This window comes from Hemiscyllium ocellatum, chromosome 35 (assembly GCF_020745735.1).
Source record: "Hemiscyllium ocellatum isolate sHemOce1 chromosome 35, sHemOce1.pat.X.cur, whole genome shotgun sequence".
NCBI classification, from domain to species: domain Eukaryota; kingdom Metazoa; phylum Chordata; class Chondrichthyes; order Orectolobiformes; family Hemiscylliidae; genus Hemiscyllium; species Hemiscyllium ocellatum.
The window spans coordinates 36,270,823-36,286,547 of NC_083435.1; the positions used below are offsets into that span (position 1 = coordinate 36,270,823).

General features: G+C 52.4%; 1 protein-coding gene and 1 non-coding gene across 3 annotated transcripts in view; one reads left to right on the top strand and one right to left on the bottom strand.

Annotated features, from left to right (window-relative positions):
* LOC132832900 (class I histocompatibility antigen, F10 alpha chain-like) overlaps positions 1-15,725 on the top strand; it is a 195,129-nt gene that overhangs the window by 81,055 nt on the left and 98,349 nt on the right. The window lies entirely within an intron of this gene.
* On the bottom strand, positions 4,157-4,324 carry LOC132833015 (U1 spliceosomal RNA). The gene has a single exon (XR_009647019.1). It is a non-coding gene; the product is annotated as a U1 spliceosomal RNA (small nuclear RNA).

A 15,725-nucleotide genomic window follows, 5' to 3' on the forward strand; every position in this document is an offset into this window, starting at 1 on the left:
GAGCTCTGTGCTCGGCAACCTGAAGGAAGAAGACGGCTCGACAACGTCATCTCAGGCTGACGTCATGAGGATCAGTAAATCCTTCTATGCCAGTCTGTATGACGCGAAGCCAACCGACAGCTCAGCCTCCCAGTCGTTCCTGTCGTCTATCACGGAGGTCTTAGACGACAGAACACGCGAGAGGCTGGACCAGCCGCTATCTCTGGACGAGCTGACCAAGGCCCTCGAGTCCTTCGAAAAGAATAAAACTCCTGGAAGCGATGGCTTACCGGTCGAGCTCTATTCCGCTCTGTGGGACTTGATTGGCCAGGACCTGCTGGAGGTGTATGTCAGTATGCTTCGGGCAGGTACCATGAGCGAATCCTTGTTAGTTAGTACATTCCTTTATTATCTCTATGTTCCATTAGCTTTAACATTTTATGATTTCTGTGCGTCATCATTGTATTTTGCCCTCTGTGTAAGAATTCTTTGGTTTCTTGCCCAAGGTTACCATGTTCCTGGCATAACAGAGGTGACTTCTAGTTCATGCTTCATTATGGCCTAGTCGATCATTAGTTTCATAATTTAGCTTTTATTCATTAAACTTCAGTTTTAGTACAGAAATTACCTCACTCATACCAAGAGTGTGTGTATGTGTGTGAGTGAGTGTGTGTGTATGTATGTGTGTGAGAGTGTGTGTGTGTGGGTGTGTGTGTGTGGGTGTGTGTGTATGTGTGTGTGTGTGTGTGTGTGTAGGTGTGCGTATGTGTGTGAGTGAGTGTGTGTGTAGGTGTGTGTATGTGTGTGGGTTATGTGTGAGGTGTGTGTGTGTGTGTGTGTGTGTGTGTGTGTGTGTGTGGGTGTGTGGGTGTGTGTGTGTGTGTGTGTGTGTGTGTGTGTGTGTGTGAATGCATGAAACTGCAGAAATTACATTAACCATATCACAGGGGACCAACCCCGGTTCAATGAGGAATGTGGGAGGGATCACAGGAGCAGGATCAGGCAGAGATGAAAAATGATGTCTTTTTTTATTCACTGGAGAGACGTGGGAATCACTGGCTGCTGGAATTTATTTCCCATCCCTGACTGTCCTTGAGAATGTGGGGGTGAGGTACCTTCCTGAACAGCAGCAGTTCATGTGGTGGTGGGACACCCACAATGTCATTAGGGAGGGAATTCCAGGATTTTGACCCAGTGACAGTGAAGGAAGTGCAATATATTTCCAAGTCAGGATGGTGAGTGGCTTGGAGGGGAACTTGTAAGTGATGGTGTAGCTCAGTGAAGTGTCAGATCAGGATTGATCGTGCAGTAAACAGCAGAGGGAGCAGAGTCAGAACTTAGTGATTCCACAATCGATCGATAAGATCGAAGCTCTGCTGTCCTGTCACATCCAGGTGTGAAAATTGAACAACTCCCTGGAGGAGAAAGAGGCTTCTCATTCTGGAATGATACTTTGGTCACTGGGTTCCTGCTCCAGAGACAATAACCATGTATCACCCCTCCCCCAGTTTTTGTATTGATTCAGTTTTTGTGGGATGTGGGTGTCTCTGACTGGCCAGCATTTATTACCCGTCCCTAGTTGCCCTTGAGAAGGTGGTGGTGATCTGCCTTCCTGAACTGCTGCAGTCTACCTCATGTGGGTTGACCCACAATGCCATGAGGGAGGGAAATCCAGGATTTTGACCAGCGACAGTGAAGGAATGGTGATATATTTCCGAGTCAGGATGGTGAGTGGCTTGGAGGGGAACATGAAGGTGGTGGTGTTCCCATATATCTGCTGACCTTGACCTTCCAGATGGAGGTGGTTGTGGGTTTGGAAGGCACTGTTTAAGGATCTTTGATGAATTTCTGTAGATAGCAAACACTGCTGTAACTGAGTGTCAGTGATGGAGGGACTGGATGTTGGTGGATGCAGTGCCAATCAGTTGGGTTGCTAGGTCCTGGATGGTGTCAAGCTTCTTCAGTGTTGAGATGGCTGTACACATCCAGGCAAGCAGGGAGTATTCCATCACATTCCTGACCTGGGTCTTGTTGGTGGACAGGCTTTGGGAAATCAGGAGACGAGTTACTTGCTGCAGTATCCCCAGCCTCTGACCTGCTCTTGTAGACACTGCATTTATGTGGTGAGTCCAACCGAGTTTCTGATCAATGATAACTCACTGACATACTGACATACACCTCCAGCAGGTCCTGGCCAATCAAGTCCCACAGAGCGGAATAGAGCTCGACCGGTAAGCCGTTGCTTCCGGGAGTTTTATTCTTTTCGAAGGACTCGAGGGCCTTGGTCAGCTCGTCCAGAGATAGCGGCTGGTCCAGACTCTCACGTGTTCTGTCGTCTAAGACCTCCGTGACAGACGACAGGAACGACTGGGAGGCCGCGCTGTCGATCGGCTTCGCGTTATACAGACTGGCATAGAAGGATTTACTGATCCTCATGATGTCAGCCTGAGATGATGTTATCGAGCCGTCTTCTTCCTTCAGGCTGCTGAGCACAGAGCTCTCTTTGTGCACCTTCTGGAAGAAGAAACGTGAGCACGTCTCGTCCTGCTCCACGGTTCTCCAACCTGCGTAGTCCCCCTTGAGCTCCTCAATGTTTCCCGTGGTCAACAGCTTTGTGTTCAGCTTCCACGTTCCCTTACCCGCCCGCTGCTCGTTCTGTAGGTGACAGTCGGCCAGCAGGAGGCAGTGGTCAGAGAAGAACACCGGCTTGATGTCGGTAGATCTGACCGAGAGCGCTCGGGACACAAACAGGTAATCTATCCTTGAGCGGATAGACCCGTCTGCCCGTGACCAGGTGTATCTACGCTGCGCTCCGTCTGCAGGGGTGCTGAAGATGTTGTGCAGCTTGGCATCTTTTACCGTGTCCATCAGGGCTCTGGACGTGGCGTCCAGTTTACTGTCCCCCCCGCCGGATCGTCCATCTGCATCAATGATACAGTTGAAGTCTCCGGCCAGAATGACCAGCCTGGACGTAGCCAGCAACAGTGGAAGCTGCTGCAGGACGGCCAACCGTTCACTCTTACCCACTGGGGCGTACACATTGATCAGTCTCAGGGGAGCATTCCTGTACATAACGTCGGCGACGAGGAGGCGCCCGCCCACCACCTCCTTAACCTCGGAGATGGTGAAGTTGCTTCCTTGCAACAGGATGGAGCTGAAAATGTGTTACTGGAAAAGCGCAGCAGGTCAGGCAGCATCCAAGGAGCAGGAGATTCGACGTTTCGGGCATAAGCCCTTCTTCAGGAATGAGGCTTATGCCCAAAATGTCGAATCTCCTGTTCCTTGGATGCTGCCTGACCTGCCGGTTGTTTTCCAGCAACACATTTTCAGCTCTGATCTCCAGCATCTGCAGACCTCACTTTCTCCTCGCAACAGGATACCCAGGCCGGAGGCGCGGCTGTCGTGCCCCCCCGACCAAACTGACTGCCCATGGGCCCACAAGCTTGACCATCTCCTGTAGCTGCTGAGGTGCGGTATCCCACACTCCTGCAGAAACAGGAGGTCGGCTTTAACGCTGGCCAGGAAGGCCATCGTAGAAACACATCGCGTAGCCGATTTGATGCTACACACATTGATGCTGGCAATTTTAAACCCCATTTTAACAATTTACAAGGTTAACAGTGTCCATTTGCTGCTGGTCTTGCTCCTCTGGGGTAGCTGTGTGCATCCCCGTGGTGACGGCAAACTGCTGGACCTTCCCAGGGCTGAGGTAGCTGTCCGGCTCCACGCTGGAGCCATTTCCCCGCTCTGGTGTCTTTGTGTCGAGCCCAGGGTCCGCACCGTCCAGTTCTCCATCTGACAGCAGGGCTGTCACAGGACCGCTGCTCCCAGTTACCTCTCCTTTTACCTGGAGCTGGTGGTGAAGAATCAGTGGACAGAGCTGAATATAATCTGTCGAATAAATTGTTGAAAGAGGCAATTTGAGCAACACTGGAATAGATAGGCAGTAATAGAGGGAAATGGAGCAAATGCGGGCGCAGATTTGGTTATTTGAAGGGCTTGGTCCTCTTATGAAAAGCTTTGAACACAGCGGTTTATTGCAGGATGAAGTAAGACGTGCGGTATTATCTGCCGATTTGGGTGAAACTGAATTGAACGTCGGTGCGCGGGAGATAGGAAGCCGTATGAAGCACAAGTGAGCGCCATCTACTGAAAGATCTGCTTTTTGCTGGTAAATCAGGGGAGAGCGCGAACGCAGTCCCCCACTACCACAAACTTTGCAGTCGAGTATCCCGCATTTGGGGACATCGCAGGCGTCAGCACACCCAAAGTGCAATGGGATAGCCTCGTCCTGGGAGCACCACATTTTTTTTTATTTCAAAAATATACTTTATTCGTTAAATATTCATAAAATAATTTGATGGACTGTACGTTAGGTAATGCCATTCATATTTCCACATTTACATAAACAGCTCAGAATTATCATTATTACATACAGATCTGTGCATCTCTCACTCACATATTGAGCTAAGGCGTCAGCAGAGCCCAAATGACTGAAGGGCCCCCTGATCTTCTTAGACAGGCAGATGTTACACGGTGGTCTTTCCCCACCGCGTCTTGGCGGCAGCTGCCCCAAGCTTCAGCGTGTCCCTCAACACGTAGTCCTGGACCTTGGAATGTGCCAGTCTGCAACACTCAGTCGGGGTCAACTCCTTCAGCTGGAAGATCAACAGGTTTCGGACCACCCAGAGAGCGTCCTTCACCGAGTTGATGATCCTCCAGGCACAGTTGATGTTCGTCTCGGTGTCCCTGCACCACCCTGTTGCTGCTGTCCCTGCACCACCATGTTGCTGCTGTCCCTGCACCATCCTGTTACTGCTGTCCCTGACCCATCCTGTTCCTGTTGTCCCTGCACCATCCTGTTACTGCTGTCCCTGCACCATCATGTTACTGCTGTCCCTGCACCATCCTGTTACTGCTGTCCCTGCACCATCCTGTTACTGCTGTCCCTGCACCATCCTGTTACTGCTGTCCCTGCACCATCCTGTTACTGGTTTCCCTGCACCACCCTGTTACTGGTTTCCCTGCACCATCCTGTTACTGCTGTATCTGCACAATCCTGTCACTGTTGTCCCTGACCCATTCAGTTCCTGCTGTCCCTCACTCATCCTATTACTGATGTCCCTGCACCATCCTGTTACTGCTATCCCTGACCCATCCTGTTACAGCTGCCCCTGCACCATCCTGTTGCTGCTGTCTCTGCACCATCCTGTTACTGCTGTCCCTGCACCACCCTGTTCCTGCTGTCTCTGCACCATCCTGTTACTGCTCTCCCAGTAGCATCCTGTTATTGCTGTCCCTGCACCATCCTGTTACTGCTGTGCCTGCACCATCCTGTTCCTGCTGTCCTTGCACCATCCTGTTACTGCTGTCCCTGACCCATCCTATTACTGCTGTCCCTGCACCACCCTGTTACTGTTGTCCCTGCACCATCCTGTTACTGGTTTCCCTGCACCATCCTGTTACTGCTGTCCCTGCACCACCCTGTTACTGCTGTCTCTGCACCATCCTGTTACTGCTGTATCTGCACAATCCTGTCACTGTTGTTCCTGACCCATTCTGTTCCTGCTGTCCCTGACTCATCCTATTACTGATGTCCTGACACCATCCTGTTACTGCTGTCCCTGACCCATCGTGTTCCTGCCCTTCATGACCCATCCTGTTACTGCTGTCCCTGACCACCCTGTTACTGCTGTCCCTGACCCACCCTGTTACTGCTGTCCCTGACCCACCCTGTTACTGCTGTCCCTGACCAATCCTGGTCCTGCTGTCTCTGACCCATCCTGTTACTGCTGTCCCTGACCCATCTTGTTCCTGCTGTCCCTGCAGCACCCTGTTACTGCTGTCCCTGCACCATCCTGTTACTGCTGTCCCTTCACCATCCTGTTACTGCTCTCCCTGACCATCCTGGCACTGCTGTCCCTGCACCACTCTGTTACTGCTGTCCCTGACCCATTCTGTTACTGCTGCCCCTGCACCACCCTGTTACTGCTGTCCCTGCACCATCCTGTTACTGCTGTCCTTGCACCATCCTGTTACTGCTGTCCCTGCACCACCCTGTTATTGCTGTCCCAGATCCATCCTGTTACTACTTGTCCCTGATCCACCCTGTTATTGTTGTCCCTGCACCATCCTGTTACTGCTGTCCGTGCACCATTATGTTACTGCTGTCCCTGCACCATTCTGTTACTGCTGTCCCTGACCCATCCTCTTACTGCTATCCCTGCACCATCCTGTTACTGCTGTTCCTGACCCACCCTGTTACTGCTGTCCCTGCACCATCCTGTTACTGCTGTCCCTGACCCATCCTGTTACTGCTGTCCCTGCACCATCCTGTTACTGCTGTCCCTGACCCATCCTGTTACTGCTGTCCCTGCACCATCCTGTTACTGCTGTCCCTGACCCATCCTGTTACTGGTGTCCCTGCACCATCCTGTTTCTGCTGTCCCTGCACCATCCTGTTACTGCTGTCCTTGCACCATCCTGTTACTGCTGTCCCTGCACCATCCTGTTACTGCTGTCCCTGACCCACACTTTTACTGCTGTCCTTGCACCATCCTGTTACTGCTGTCCCTGACCCATCCTGTTACTGCTGCCCCTGCACCACCCTGTTACTGCTGTCCTTGCACCACCCTGTTACAGCTGCCCCTGCACCATCCTGTGACTGCTGTCCCTGTCCTATGCTATTACTGCCGTCCCTGACCCATCCTGTTGCTGATGGCCTTGCACCATCCCGTCACTGCTGTCCCTGGTCTATCCTGTTACTGCTGTCCCTGCACCATTCTTTTACTGCTGACCCTGCACCACCCTGTTACTGCTGTCCCTGCACCATCCTGTTACTGCTGTCCCTGCACCATCCTGTTACTGCGGTCTCTGCACCATCCTGTTACTGCTGTCCCTGACCCAGCCTGTTACTGCTGTCCCTGACCCACCCTGTTACTGCTGTCTCTGCACCATCCTGTTACTGCTGTCCCTGACCCATCCTGTTACTGCTGTCCCTGACCCATCCTGTTTCAGCTGTCCCTGCACCATCCTGTTACTGCTGCCCGTGCACCATCCTGTTACTGCTGTCCCTGCACCATCCTCTTACTGCTGTCCTTGCACCATCCTGTTACTGCTGTCCTTGCACCATCCTGTTTCTGCTGTCCCTGACCCATCCTGTTACTGCTGTCCCTGACCCATCCTGTAACTGCTGTCCCTGACCCATCCTGTTACTGCTGTCCCTGCAGCATCCTGTTAATCCTGTCCCTGATCCATTCTGTTACTGCTGTCCGTGCTCCATCCTGTTACTGCTGTCCCTGCACCATCGTGTTGCTGCTGTCCCTGACCCATCCTATTACTGCTGTCCCAGACCCATCCTGTTACTGCTGTCCGTGCACCATCCTGTTACTGCTGTCCCTGACCCATCCTGTTACTGCTGCCCCTGCACCATCCTGTTACAGCTGTTCGTGCACCATCCTGTTACTGCTGTGCCTGCACCATTCTGTTACTGCTGTCCCTGCATCATCCTGTTACTGCTGTCCCTGACCCATCCTCTTACTGCTGTCCCAGATCCATCCTGTTACTGCTGTCCCTGCACCATCGTGTTGCTGCTGTCCATGACTCATCCTATTACTGTTGTCCCAGACCAATCCTGTTACTGCTGTCCCTGCACCATCCTCTTACTGCTGTCCTTGCACCATCCTGTTACTGCTGTCCTTGCACCATCCTGTTACTGCTGTCTCTGCACCATCCTGTTACTGCTGTCTCTGCACCATCCTCTTACTGCTGTCCCTGACCCATCCTGTTACTGCTGTCCCTGCACCATCCTGTTACAGCTGTTCGTGCACCATCCTGTTTCAGCTGTCCCTTCACCATCCTGTTACTGCTATCCCTGATCTATCCTCTTACTGCTGTCCCTGACCCATCCTGTTACTGCTGTCCCTGCAGCATCCTGTTAATCCTGTCCCTGATCCATTCTGTTACTGCTGTCCGTGCTCCATCCTTTTACTGCTGTCCCTGCACCATCGTGTTGCTGCTGTCCCTGACCCATCCTCTTACTGCTGTCCCAGACCCATCCTGTTACTGCTGTCCGTGCACCATCCTGTTACTGCTGTCCCTGACCCATCCTGTTACTGCTGCCCCTGCACCATCCTGTTACAGCTGTTCGTGCACCATCCTGTTACTGCTGTGCCTGCACCATTCTGTTACTGCTGTCCCTGCATCATCCTGTTACTGCTGTCCCTGCATCATCCTGTTACTGCTGTCCCTGACCCATCCTCTTACTGCTGTCCCAGATCCATCCTGTTACTGCTGTCCCTGCACCATCGTGTTGCTGCTGTCCGTGACTCATCCTATTACTGTTGTCCCAGACCAATCCTGTTACTGCTGTCCCTGCACCATCCTGTTACTCCTGTCCCTGACCCATCTTGTTACTGCTGTCCCTGCACCATCCTGTTACTGCTGTCCCTGACCCACCCTGTTACTGCTGTCCCTGCAGCATCCTGTTAATCCTGTCCCTGATCCATTCTGTTACTGCTGTCCGTGCACCATCCTGTTACTGCTGACCCTGACCCACCCTGTTCCTGCTGTCCTTCCACCATCCTGTTACTGCTGTATCTGCACAATCCTGTCACTGTTGTCCCTGACCCATTCTGTTACTGCTGACCCTGACCCACCCTGTTCCTGCTGTCCTTGCACCATCCTGTTACTGCTGTATCTGCACAATTCTGTCACTGTTGTCCCTGACCCATTCTGTTACTGCTGTCCCCGACTCATCCTATTACTGTTGTCCTGGCACCATCCTGTTACTGCTGTCCCTGACTCATTGTGTTCCTGCCCTTCATGACCCATCCTGTTACTGCTGTCCCTGACCACCCTGTTACTGCTGTCCCCGCACCATCCTGTTACTGCTGTCCCTTCACCATTCTGTTATTGCTGTCCCTGCACCATTCTGTTACTGCTGTCCCTGCAGCATCCTGTTACAGCTGTCCGTGCACCATCCTGTTACTGCTGTGCCTGCACCATTCTGTTACTGTTGTCCCTGCATCATCCTGTTACTGCTGTCCCTGACCCATCCTCTTACTGCTGTCCCAGATCCATCCTGTTACTGCTGTCCCTGCACCATTGTGTTACTGCTGTCCCTGACCCATCTTGTTACTGCTGTCCCTGACCCACCTTGTTACTGCTGTCCCTGACCCATCCTGTTACTGCTGTCCTTGCACCATCCTGTTACTACTGTCTCTGCACCGTCCTGTTACTGCTGTCTCTGCACCATCCTGTTACTGCTGTACCTGCACCATCCTGTTACTGCTGTCCCTGACCCATCGTGTTCCTGCCCTTCATGACCCATCCTGTTACTGCCTTCCCAGACCACCCTGTTAGTTCTGTCCCTGCACCATTCTGTTACTGCTGTCCTTGCACCATCCTGTTACTGCTGTCCCTGATCTATCCTGTTACTGCTGTCCCTGCACCACCCTGTTACTGGTTTCCCTGCACCATCCTGTTACTGCTGTATCTGCACAATCCTGTCACGGTTGTCCCTGACCCATTCTGTTACTGCTGTCCCTGACCACCCTGTTACTGCTGTCCTCGCACCATTCTGTTATTGCTGTCCCTGCACCATTCTGTTACTGCTGTCCCTGACCCATCCTGTTACTGCTGTCCCTGCACCATTCTGTTACTGCTGTCCCTGACCCATCCTGTTACTGCTGTCCTTGCACCATCCTGTTACTGCTGTCCCTGACCCATCCTATTACTGCTGTCCCAGACCCATCCTGTTAGTGCTGTCTCTGCACCATCCTGTTACTGCTGTCCCAGACCCATCCTGTTACTGCTGTCCCTGCACCATCCTGTTACTGCTGTCCCTGACCCATCTTGTTACTGCTGTCCGTGCACCATCCTGTTACTGCTGTCCCTGACCCATCCTGTTACTGCTGCCCCTGCACCATCCTGTTACAGCTGTTCGTGCACCATCCTGTTACTGCTGTGCCTGCACCATTCTGTTACTGCTGTCCCTGCATCATCCTGTTACTGCTGTCCCTGCATCATCCTGTTACTGCTGTCCCTGACCCATCCTCTTACTGCTGTCCCAGATCCATCCTGTTACTGCTGTCCCTGCACCATCGTGTTGCTGCTGTCCGTGACTCATCCTATTACTGTTGTCCCAGACCAATCCTGTTACTGCTGTCCCTGCACCATCCTGTTACTCCTGTCCCTGACCCATCTTGTTACTGCTGTCCCTGCACCATCCTGTTACTGCTGTCCCTGACCCACCCTGTTACTGCTGTCCTTGCACCATCCTGTTACTACTGTCTCTGCACCATCCTGTTACTGCTGTCCCTGCACCATCCTGTTACTGCTGTCCCTGACCCATCCTGTTACTGCTGTCCCTGCACCATCCTGTTGCTGCTATCCCTGACCCATCGTATTACTGCTGTCCCTGCATCATCCTGTTAGTGCTGTCCCTGCACCATTCTGTTACTGCTATCCCTGCACCATCCTCTTACTGCTGTCCCTGACCCATCCTGTTTCAGCTGTCCCTGCACCACCCTGTTACTGGTTTCCCTGCACCATCCTGTTACTGCTGTATCTGCACAATCCTGTCACTGTTGTCCCTGACCCATTCTGTTACTGCTGCCCCTGCACCATCCTGTTACTGCTGTCCCTGCACCATCCTGTTACTGTTGTCCCCGCACCATCCTGTTACTGCTGTCCCTTCACCATTCTGTTATTGCTGTCCCTGCACCATCCTGTTACTGCTGTCCCTGACCCATCCTGTTACTGCTATCCCTGATCTATCCTCTTACTGCTGTCCCTGCACCATCCTGTTACTGCTGTCCCTGCACCATCCTGTTACTGCTCCCCCTGACCCACCCTGTTACTGCTGTCCTTGCACCATCCTGTTACTGCTGTCCCTGATCCATCCTGTAACTGCTGTCCCTGACCCATCCTGTTACTGCTGTCCCTGCAGCATCCTGTTAATCCTGTCCCTGATCCATTCTGTTACTGCTGTCCGTGCACCATCCTGTTACTGCTGACCCTGACCCACCCTGTTCCTGCTGTCCTTGCACCATCCTGTTACTGCTGTATCTGCACAATCCTGTCACTGTTGTCCCTGACCCATTCTGTTACTGCTGACCCTGACCCACCCTGTTCCTGCTGTCCTTGCACCATCCTGTTACTGCTGTATCTGCACAATCCTGTCACTGTTGTCCCTGACCCATTCTGTTACTGCTGTCCCTGACTCATCCTATTACTGTTGTCCTGGCACCATCCTGTTACTGCTGTCCCTGACTCATCGTGTTCCTGCCCTTCATGACCCATCCTGTTACTGCTGTCCCTGACCACCCTGTTACTGCTGTCCCCGCACCATCCTGTTACTGCTGTCCCTTCACCATTCTGTTATTGCTGTCCCTGCACCATTCTGTTACTGCTGTCCCTGCAGCATCCTGTTACAGCTGTCCGTGCACCATCCTGTTACTGCTGTGCCTGCACCATTCTGTTACTGTTGTCCCTGCATCATCCTGTTACTGCTGTCCCTGACCCATCCTCTTACTGCTGTCCCAGATCCATCCTGTTACTGCTGTCCCTGCACCATCGTGTTACTGCTGTCCCTGACCCATCTTGTTACTGCTGTCCCTGACCCACCTTGTTACTGCTGTCCCTGCACCATCCTGTTACTACTGTCTCTGCACCGTCCTGTTACTGCTGTCTCTGCACCATCCTGTTACTGCTGTCCCTGCACCATCCCGTTACTGCTGTCCCTGACCCATCGTGTTCCTGCCCTTCATGACCCATCCTGTTACTGCCTTCCCAGACCACCCTGTTAGTTCTGTCCCTGCACCATTCTGTTACTGCTGTCCTTGCACCATCCTGTTACTGCTGTCCCTGATCTATCCTGTTACTGCTGTCCCTGCACCACCCTGTTACTGGTTTCCCTGCACCATCCTGTTACTGCTGTATCTGCACAATCCTGTCACGGTTGTCCCTGACCCATTCTGTTACTGCTGTCCCTGACCACCCTGTTACTGCTGTCCTCGCACCATCCTGTTACTGCTGTCCCTTCACCATTCTGTTATTGCTGTCCCTGCACCATTCTGTTACTGCTGTCCCTGACCCATCCTGTTACTGCTGTCCCAGACCCATCCTGTTAGTGCTGTCTCTGCACCATCCTGTTACTGCTGTCCCTGCACCATCCTGTTACTGCTGTCCCTGACCCATTCTGTTGCTGCTGTCCCTGACCCATCCCGTCCCTTCTGTCCCTGCACCATCGTATTACTGCTGTCCCTGACCCACCCTGTTACTGCTGTCCCTGCACCATCCTGTTTCAGCTGTCCCTGCACCATCCTGTTGCTGCTGTCCCTGACCCATCCCGTCCCTTCTGTCCCTGCACCATCGTATTACTGCTGTCCCTGACCCACCCTGTTACTGCTGTCCCTGCACCATCCTGTTACTGTTGTCCCTGCACCCTCCTGTTACTGCTGTCCCTGCACCATCCTGTTACTGCTGTCCCTTCACCATCCTGTTACTGCTCTCCCTGACCCATGCTGTTTCTGCTGTTCATGACCCATCCTGTTACTGCTGTCCCTGACCATCCTGTTACTGCTGTCCCTGCACCACTCTGTTGCTGCTGTCCCTGCACCACCCTGTTACTGCTGTCCCTGACCCATCCTGTTACTGCTGCCCCTGCACCATCCTGTTACTGCTATCCCTGATCTATCCTCTTACTGCTGTCCCTGCACCATCCTGTTACTGCTGTCCCTGATCCATCCTGTTACTGCTGTCCCTGCACCATCCTGTTACTGCTATCCCTGACCCATCCTGTTACTGCTGTCCCTGCACCATCCTGTTACTGCTGTCCCTGCACCCTGTTACTGCTGTCCTTGCACCATCCTGTTACTGCGGTCTCTGCACCATCCTGTTAATGCTGTTCCTTACCCATCCTGTTACTGCTGTGCCTGCACCATCCTGTTACTGCTGTCCCTGCACCATCCTGTTACTGCTGTCCCAGATCCATCCTGTTACTGCTGTCCCTGCACCATCGTGTTGCTGCTGTCCGTGACCCATCCTATTACTGCTGTCCCAGACCAATCCTGTTACTGCTGTCCCTGACCCATCTTGTTACTGCTGTCCCTGACCCATCTTGTTACTGCTGTCCCTGACCCACCCTGTTACTGCTGTCCTTGCACCATCCTGTTACTACTGTCTCTGCACCATCCTGTTACTGCTGTCCCTGCACCATCCTGTTACTGCTGTCCCTGACCCATCCCGTTCCTGCCCTTCTTGACCCATCCTGTTACTGCCTTCCCAGACCACCCTGTTAGTGCTGTCCCTGCACCATTCTGTTACTGCTGTCCCTGCACCATCCTCTTACTGCTGTCCTTGCACCACCCCGTTACTGCTGTCCCTGACCCACCCTGTTACTGCTGTCCTTGCACCATCCTGTTACTACTGTCTCTGCACCATCCTGTTACTGCTGTCCCTGCACCATCCTGTTACTGCTGTCCCTGACCCATCCCGTTCCTGCCCTTCTTGACCCATCCTGTTACTGCCTTCCCAGACCACCCTGTTAGTGCTGTCCCTGCTCCATCCTGTTACTGCTGTCCGTGCACCATCCTGTTACTGCTGTCTCTGACCCACCCTGTTACTGCTGCCCCTTCACCATCCTGTTGCTGCTGTCCGTGCACCACCCTGTTACTGCTGTCCCTGACCCATCCTGATTCTGCTGTCCCTGACCCATCCTGTTCCTGCTCTCCCAGTAGCATCCTGTTACTGCTGTCGCTGCACCATCCTGTTACTGCTGTCCCTGCACCTTCCTGTTACTGCTGTCCCTGACCCATCTTGTTACTGCTGTCCCTGCACCATCCTGTTACTGCCGTCCCTGACCCATCCTGTTGCTGCTGTCCCTGCAGCATCCTGTTACTGCTGTTATAGCACCATCCCGTTACTGCTGTCCCTAATCTATCCTGTTACTGCTGTCCGTGCACCATCCTGTTACTGCTGTCCCTGACCCACCCTGTTACTGCTGTCCCTGCACCATCCTGTTACTGCTGTCTGTGCACCACCCTGTTGCTGCTGTCCCTGCACCATCCTGTTACTGCTGTCCCTGATCCATCCTGTTACTAATGTCCCTGCAGCATCCTGTTAATCCTGTCCCTGCTCCATCCTGTTACTGCTGTCCCTGCACCATCCTGTTACTGCTATCCCTGCACCATCCTGTTATTGCTGTCTCTGACCCATCCTGTTACTGCTATCCCTGCACCATCCTGTTATTGCTGTCTCTGACCCAACCTGTTACTGCTGTCCCTGACCCACCCTGTTACTGCTGTCCTTGCACCTTCCTGTTGCTGCTGTCCCTGACCAATCCTGTTACTGCTGTCCTTGCACCTTCCTGTTACTGCTGTCCCTGCACCATCCTGTTACTGCTGTCCCTGATCCATCCTGTCACTGCTGTCCCTGCACCATCCTGTTACTGCTGTCCCTGACCCATCCTGTTACTCATGTCCCTGACCCATCCTGTTACTCATGTCCCGGTGCCATCCTGTTGAAGAGTGTTGATGCCCTGGCTCGATGGTCATAGTGCAGTGTGGGATATGTCAGGCCACGAAGTTGCAGAGTCTGATTCAGCTGCTGCTCATGGCCCACAGTTTGTTCTGGATGGCCTGTATTCAGTGGGTAGCTCTATCCTCACTCTATCCCATTCAGCATGATGGCAGCATTACCCAGCATGCTGTTTGTGAATGTACAAACCAGGGTGAGTGTATTGTAAGCAGGAAGCAGTATCTAATAAACAAAGCTGAGTAATTCCACAACCAATGAATCAGATCGAAGCTCTGCTCTCCTGTTCCATCCAATCCTGAATGGGGCAGGAATCTCCAACAACTCACTGCAGGAGGAGACTCCTCAATTATCCTGATCCTTAATAATGGCAGGCCCCAGCACACCAGATGCTGTTTCTAATGCCCTGGGCAACACTGGATAGACAATCAATTTCATTCCTTAGATCACAGGTTGACATGTGTGGCCCTTTCCCATCACCATGTTCAGTGAAACAGTTCAGTTTGCACTGATCTGGCTGTTCCAGGCAAGGTATGTATTTGTTGTCCAAACATCATTGTCCTGAATTGAGTGTCTATTCCAGAGGACAGTTAGGAGTCAGCAGTGTCTGTGGGTCTGCAGTCACATCTGGGCCAAACCAGGACAGAATGGCAGATTTCCCTCCTCAAAGAACACTTAATCAATGAAGAAATGTTTTCCCACAAATTGGTGCTCTTTTTCACAGTCACTATTCTGACAACAGACTGCAGTTCCTCGATTTAATACCACCTGATGAAGGAGCAGCGCTCCAAAAGCTAGTGCTTCCAAATAAACCTGTTGGACCTTAACCTGATGTTGTGTGATTTTTAAATTTGTCTACCCCAGTCCAACACCAGCACCTGCACATCATAGATTTAATTCCTTCGCTTTAATTCCATCAGATAAATGTTGTCAGTTATGATCCTCTGTCCCAGAGAATTAGTCTGGGCCTGTGGATAATTAACCCAATAATATTGGGCCACTCTCTCCATTGCGAAATGTGAGTAAAAACAAAACTTATAGCATTTCTCGGAAACGGTTTCATTGTCGGGAATAACTGCAAATGAACAAAGTGAAAGTAAAATGTTTTGCAACCCCACCCTATCTCTGAGATAGCAGCAGCATTTCCTGTACAAGTTCAGACTGTTCCAGTCGGGTAACAGAAATATCAGTGCCCACAGTCAATAATC